This window comes from Somniosus microcephalus, chromosome 8 (assembly GCF_052327205.1).
Source record: "Somniosus microcephalus isolate GS21.2 chromosome 8, FLI_Smic_1.0, whole genome shotgun sequence".
NCBI lineage: Eukaryota > Metazoa > Chordata > Chondrichthyes > Squaliformes > Somniosidae > Somniosus > Somniosus microcephalus.
Genome location: NC_140994.1, coordinates 258,361,941 through 258,367,940, shown reverse-complemented (window position 1 = coordinate 258,367,940; position 6,000 = coordinate 258,361,941). Strand labels below are relative to the sequence as shown.

At 42.9% G+C, this 6,000-nt stretch overlaps 1 pseudogene; it reads left to right on the top strand.

Annotated features, from left to right (window-relative positions):
- Positions 1-505: 505 nt before the first annotated feature.
- Positions 506-4,033, top strand: LOC147114278 (protocadherin-10 pseudogene; annotated as a pseudogene).
- Positions 4,034-6,000: the final 1,967 nt, after the last annotated feature.

The window sequence follows — 6,000 nt, the reverse complement described above, 5'->3', positions numbered from 1 at the left end:
TCAGAAAAGTTGTTACATCAGAAATATTGATATCGGATCTCTTAAGCTGGCATTAAAACGAAGTGCACTGGTGTTGCCAACAAGAAGATTAAATTGGATTTGATATATTTGAATTTAGATTTCAGCAGCCCATTTGAAGTTATAACAACTCCTCAGTTATGATACACTAAAAGAGCTGTATTTAAAGATTTTACGGTTATATTAACCTAATTATATAGGCTATCTGCTGATATTAAAGGCTATATTAGCAGAGAAATGTAATCCATAAAACTTCCAGCAAACACTGTTTAGTTACATTTTTGGTTGAACAACCAAAAATGTCAAATCGGCGCCGTGGTTTACCGAGACATTCCAGCTTTAAGAAATGCTCGAAAGCCTGATTGGATGTATGTGATTATGTTCCACCCACCAATCAGAAGCTGCAATGTGACTGGAGATCCTGACTACCCCCTTCCCTTCCCATCCACCATTGCGCACGCTCAGCCACAGTTTAGTGAACATCGGACCGTGAGCATTGTGAGCGGCTTTGCATTCGAACCTCTGGTGATTATTCGCAGAAATAAGGAGATCGGCACGAAAGCAATCTCCAGATTTGTAAACTCACAGGTATTTTCGGTAAACTGCTACTCTCACCAGGAAAAATTAGTAAATTAATTCGAAGGAATTATCGAACCAAGCCGTCGCGCTGAAACAATTGGGATGCTTTGTGCTGGAAATGAGATATTATAAACGACACTGGCTCTTAAAATGGTCATTGTACTGTCTATGCTGCTTCTGGGACCTAATTTCTGGACAGATTCGCTATTCGATTCCTGAAGAATTAGAACTGGGCGCCTTTGTTGGGAATATCGCAAACAATTTGGGTTTAGACGTGAAGGAGCTGAAAGCTCGCAGTTTTCGGATTGTGCCGGGTTCCACGAAGCAGTACTTCGACATAAATTTCAACAATGGTAATTTATTTGTAAAGGAAAAGATTGACAGAGAACAGCAGTGTGGTCCGAGCGAGCCGTGTGTGTTATCTTTAGAAACAGTGATCGAAAACCCTTTCAGTCTGTACGATGTTGAAGTGGAGATTCTGGATGTAAATGATAACGCTCCGACTTTTCCACAAAGCCAGATCCGCCTTGAAATCTCAGAGATGGCCGCATCGGGAACCCGTTATCCCCTTGACAGCGCTCACGACCCAGACGTAGGAACTAACTCCCTGCAATCATACCAGCTGGGTGCCAACGAATACTTTGCTTTAAATGTTGAGAGCCGAAATGGGAATTCGGACATGCCAGTGTTAGTTTTGGAAAGGCCACTGGATAGAGAAAAGACATCTAGTCACAGGTTAATGCTGATTGCCAAAGACGGCGGGGTCCCTGAGCGTTCCGGAACTGCACAAATATTAATCAGTGTACAAGATGTGAACGACAACACGCCTGTGTTCCCGCAGTCAGTTTATAGAGTCAGTCTGTTGGAAAATACACCCAAAGGAACATTGGTGATCAAGCTAAATGCCACTGATTTAGATGACGGTTCCAATGGAGAGATTGTTTACTCTTTCAGTCGCCATACCTCAGTTAGAGTCCGTGAGCTGTTTGGTTTGGAATCCAAAACTGGTAAAATCAGAGTCAAGGGAATTTTAAATTATGAAGAGAAACGTGTTTTTGAGATCAATATACAAGCAATGGACAAGGGATCTCACGCAATTCCAGCTTATTGTGATGTGCTGGTTCAGATTGTGGATATCAATGATAATGCCCCTGAGGTGACTGTCTCTACCCTGTTCAGTCCAGTTCCTGAAGACTCGGTGCCCGGGACAGTTGTAGCTCTAATCAGTGCAACCGACAAAGATTCAGGAGAAAATGGGCGGGTAGAATGTCAAGTCACAAATAATCTTCCTTTTCAACTGGATTCATCCTCCAAGAAATACTTAACATTGCGCACACAACAGGTACTTGATCGTGAAAATACCTCGAGGTACGAAGTCACCGTCCGCTGCAGTGATTCAGGGTCTCCTCCCCTCACATCCAAGAAAGTCATCCTGGTGGAGATTTCGGATATAAATGATAACGCGCCACGCTTTGCAAAGCCTTTATATACAGCTTACGTGATGGAGAACAATGTTATTGGAGCGTCTATCTTTTCACTGACTGCTTTTGATCCAGATTTAAACCAGAACTCTCGGCTGAACTATTCCATCAGGGCGACTCAGGTTCAGGGTGAGTCTGTTTTCAATTACGTCTACATCCAATCAGAAAAGGGAGTCATATTTTCTCAAAGGTCTTTTGACTACGAGAAACTCAAACATTTCCAGATCCAAGTTCAGGTTACGGACTCTGGAGTCCCAGCACTCTCCAGCAACGCCTCAGTGGAGGTAATTATCCTTGATCAGAATGACAATGCTCCGGTGATCGTGCATCCATTACTCGAGTATGGATCTACAGTAACAGAGACAGTATCTCGATTCGCAGAACCTGGCTATCTAGTTGCCAAGGTGTCGGGCACTGATGCCGACTCTGGCCAGAATGCTCGCCTCTCTTACCAGATTCTCCAGACGACTGACCCTGGACTTTTTACCATTTCGCCGGATACAGGCGAAATCTGGACAATCCGTGGCATTATGAGCAAAGACGGCACAAAGCAAAGGTTGGTCATCGGTGCAAAAGACAATGGTTCACCGCCGCTTTCAGCTTCAATGACAATCATCTTATCACTGACAGAAGGTGATACGGAAATGTTTTCCGACGTGAGCAGTCTGTCTGAGGATCCTGGGTCCTTTGGTGACATCAGCCTTTTCTTAGTCATATCGTTAGGGATAACCTCATCTATTTTTCTCGTGGTTTTAATTATTCTCGCTATTAAGGTTCATAAAAACAGAAACCGGTTTGGTGCACATAATGTTTACCTGGAGTCGTGTTGTTGCTTCGAATCACGAAATTCGCTGAATGGAATTCAAAAAGCCAGCAGAAATCTTGAAATAGTTCCGAACTATGTCGAGGTATTTGGGGGCGATCCACTTTCTCAAAGCTTCCGCTATGACACGTGTTCGACTTCAGGTACGGCCAAGAGAGACGCCATGTTTCCTAACATGTACAGGTCCTCTACAGGCAAGAATAACGCCACGATTGTGAATGAAGATGTTCTCCGGAATTTAAACTGCAAGAACGCTGTAAACAGTGAGGTGAGGTGCTTCTGAAAACTAAAACACTGAAGTTTGATTTGGATGTAAAGACATCGCTCAAGTATTGTAGCAAAAGTTTCCGCCTTTTTCTAGTTGATGTCCCAGTAATGGCAGATATGAGTAATCGTCCCAACTCTGAACTTATTTTGCTAATTATATTCAAAATAGTTACAACTAAACAAGGCATCTTCGAGTTTTAAATTGAGCAGTCTAGGCGAAGTGTCAAGCGTCATAGTGTGCAATAGCAACAATGTGAACAGTATAGTTGAAAAGATGAGATGAATCAAATATTGGCGAAAAGCCACCAGGATTGGGTTATCGAGGATTGCAGTAGCAAAGAGACTGAAAGCATCAAGATATTTCAAACTTTTGAAGTTCTGCACGATAATAAGTTAGAATTGATGCAATTGATCTAAATTCAGGAAGAAGAACGAGTGGTGGCTATATACTTGAAGTTTAGGAGAAGCAAGAAAATAGAGCAGTACGATTAGCACAATAATATGGACAAAATTGAAAGAAATGTTGTGAGGGTCATGGTAAGAGAAGGAGGCCATTCAGCACCTCGAACCTGTTCCACCATTCAATTAGAACTTGGCGGATCTGTATCTTAACTCCATCTACCCACCTCGTTCGCTAACCCTTAATACCCTTGCATAAGTAAAATATATCAATCTCAGTTTTGACATTTTCAATTGACCCCTCAGCCTCAACAGGTTTTCGGGGAGCAGAGTTCCAGATTTCCACTACCATTTGTGCGAAGTAGTATTGTCTGACATCATCCCTTAACGATCTAGTTCTAATTTTCAGCTTATGCCCCTTGTTCTCCCATCAAAGATAACAGTTTATCTCTATGTACCTTATCAATTCCTTTAATCATCTTAAGCACTTCAATTAGCTCATCCCTTAATATTCCATATTCAGCTGAACAAAAGGCTAGTCTATCCAACCTGTTCTCATAATTTAACCGTGTTAGCCCCGGTATCATTCTGGTAAATCTGTGCTGCATCCTCTCCAAGGCCAATATATCCTTCCTGCGGTGTGGCGCCCAGAACTGAATTGAGCACTCCAGATGAGGGGCGGGGGCGGGAGCGGGGTTGGTCCAACCAGAGCGCTCTACAGATGGAACATAACTTCTGATCCACAGTTCCTAGTTCGCACCATTTAAAAAAGATTCTGTTCTTTCTTCCTTCAGTCCCAAGTGGATAACCTCAAACTTGCCCATATTGATCTGGATCTCCCTGAGTTTGGTCCACTCATGTAATCTATCAATGTCCCTTTGCAACTTTCTGCTCGCATCTAAACGATTTATTGTGCCACCTAACTTAATGTCTATATATAGAGATATAAAAGAGAGACGAAGATCAGTTTGAAGCCAATATTGAGAGAATGATCACCTATCAGACACTGGCTTTTGGGGTTGACTATTGTTTTGTTCCTAAGAATAGTTTGTATTCAGTCACAAATAATTTTTCAAACTCTTTAAGTGACCTATCTGCATCATAGGAGTATGCCCTCACAGAAGCTAGCTGTATTTTGTTAAACTACTGCATGTAAAAATTCAGGATGTAAGAGAGAAAAATAGTGATTAAAAGTGTAACTGCAACAAACGCATATGTAATGATGGATTTGCAAGTAGTAGTTCCTTGCTGATTCTGCTCGATGAAGATATTCTAAAATAACACCTTTGAGTTTGATTTGGACGTACAGACATCCTCTGAAGTACTGGAGCATAATGTTCCATTTTTATCTAGTTTATGGCAGAGAAATGGCAGATATGATTAAAGTTGCACATCTGAACTTCCTTTTAATTTCTGCCCCAAATATGTATCCCTAAACAAGGCATCATTTGACTTTTGCATTGAGAAGTCCAGTTGTAGTCTCAAGCGTTATAGTGTGGCGGAGCCACCAAGAGACACTGAACAATCTATAATCATTCCTTTAACCACTCTGTAGTGCAGTTGTGGGCTGCACCTTTAAGCTGTGTGTAGGTTCTTGTATTTCCACGTGATGACGTCATGACGCCGATCACGTGACCTCCAGTTGGCGCGGAAACGTGATGACGTCATGACGTCGGTTTCCAGTATTTAAGGGCAGTCTGAGAAAGGCTGGGGACCTGGACAGACCTGCTGACCTCTGCTCTTGTAGTTATCATTTAAAGTATTTTGTTTATTAAAGTTTAATTATTTCGTTTCCTTGCGTTGAACTTCGTTATTCGGATAGGAACATCCGTTCCTACATTGGTGACCCCGAGCTCGTTGGACAACTTTCTTCGAGATATTCATAATGAACACGAACGCCGTTGCCCTTAAATTGCCGCAGTTCTGGGAACAGCAACCAGAAGCATGGTTTTTCCAAGCAGAAGCCCAGTTTGCTACCCGGGACATTACAGCGGATTCAACCCGTTATTATTACGTGGTTTCCGCTCTGGACAGTGCCACGGCTTCACGGGTCGTCAGCATCCTGGGGAATCCACCGGCAGATGGCAAGTATTCAGCTTTATAAGATCGTTTACTACAAGTGTATGGTCTAACTAAGTCAGAGCGTGCACGTAAGCTTATCGCAATGCCGCGTCTTGGGGACTCAAAACCATCAGAATTGATGAGCCAAATGCTCACGCTTTTGGGTTCAGAGCCCCAATGTTTTTTATTTCGAGAGCTTTTCCTCTGCCAGTTACCCGAGCCAGTTCAGGCAGTCTTGGCCAGTTCTACGATTACGGACTGTGCCGAGCTGGCTGCGGAGGCAGATAAGTCTTTTATGGTCATACAGCAGAGTTGCGCAGCTACGAGACGTCTTTCCCCTACACGAGCAAAGTCCAGCCCTCCTCCATCAGG